The 1,646-nt window shown below is 47.6% G+C and overlaps 1 protein-coding gene across 2 annotated transcripts in view; it reads right to left on the bottom strand.

The window, feature by feature from the left end:
• Window positions 1-1,646, bottom strand: part of Gsg1l (GSG1 like) — a 205,189-nt gene that overhangs the window by 192,368 nt on the left and 11,175 nt on the right. The gene's annotated exons all lie outside the window — the stretch shown is intronic.

Consider the following 1,646-nt stretch of genomic DNA (forward strand, 5'->3'; position numbering starts at 1 on the left):
GCATCACACCCACCCTCCACGTCTCCCCTCTGCAGCTCACTGGCCCTCCACATCTCCCCCCTGCATCACACCTGCCCTGCACGCCTCCCTCTGCATCACACCCGCCCTCCACGTCTCCCCTCTGCAGCTCACCTGCCCTGCACGCCTCCCCTCTGCATCACACTCACCCTCCACGTCTCCCCTCTGCAGCTCACCTGCCCTCCACATCTCCCCTCTGCAGCACACCTGCCCTGCACGTCTCCCGTCTGCAGCTCACCGGCCCTCCACATCTCCCCCCTGCACTTATTCACAGTGGAGCCCTGAGACTATGAATCAAGATAAATCTTCACTCCTCTTAAGTAGTTTGTGCCAGGCATTTTGCCACAACCACGGAAGGCTGACCCACAGTCCATCTTCTTCCTCACTGTGGCCAGCATCCAGCATGGGGACTGGCACACAGCTTGTGACCAACACGTCTCATAATGCCAGGCATGGAAGCCCACCAATATACAAGTAAAACCGGAGGAAAGCTTCCGAAAAGAACTTGAAACTGGCGATAGATGAACATGCAGACCCAGAATCAAGTTTTAATCATTGCCACAACTATGAACATAAATAGACTCAGAAGCAACTAATGTCCTCATTCTACCAAAAATGGGATATTTGCTCCTTGTAATTCTTAAAAGCATTAACTTGTTAGAAGGGTTAGCAAGTATGAAAAACTTAATTTACATCAGTATGTTGTTAAGTCATTAGTAAAGAAAACAAAATTGAGCCCATACAGGCTGCAGAGACGGCTCAGTGGCTAAAAGCACTTGCTGCTCTTCCAGAGGACCAGGGTCAGGCCCCAGCACCAATCTCCAGTGGTTCACAACTGCCTGCCAGGCCAGCCCCATTGGGTCTGATGCCCTCTGCTGGTCTACATGGGTACCTGAACGCATTTGTGACTACATGTGAATAAAAACAAAATAAATCTTTAAAAAACAGAACCCATATAGTTGAATATTAGAAAATAAAATGTTGCTGATAATGGTGGCCCACACCTTTAGTCCTAGCACTGGGGAGGAAGAGGCAAGTAGATCTCTGTGAGTTCCATGTCAGTTAGGGCTGCACAGTAAAACCCTGTCTCAAAAAAAAAAAACAAAAAACAAGTTTAAAGAATTATGAACTGAAAGCACTTGACCAAAATAGAGAAGGGAGTCCAGCAAGATGTACTGCTGTGTAAACCTGGTAACCTCGTCCAGGCCCAGGAACATGGGCAAAGGTGAAAGAGAGAGCCAACTCCGCAGAGCTGTTCTCTGACTGGCACATTGCTGCACATACACACACCATACACACACATACACCATCCACACACACACACACACACCATACACACACACACCATACACACACATACACCATACACACACACACACACCATACACACACACCATACACACACATACACCATGCACACACACCATACACACACACACACCATACACACACACACCACACACACATACACCATACACACACATACATCATACACACACCATACACACACACCATACACACACACACCATACACACACACACCACACACACACACACCATACACACACACCATACACACACCATACACACACATAAATATTTTAATTAAAAGAAAAGCTGGAGAAATG

Source organism: Microtus ochrogaster, chromosome 8, assembly GCF_000317375.1.
Source record: "Microtus ochrogaster isolate Prairie Vole_2 chromosome 8, MicOch1.0, whole genome shotgun sequence".
Taxonomy (NCBI): Eukaryota; Metazoa; Chordata; class Mammalia; order Rodentia; family Cricetidae; genus Microtus; species Microtus ochrogaster.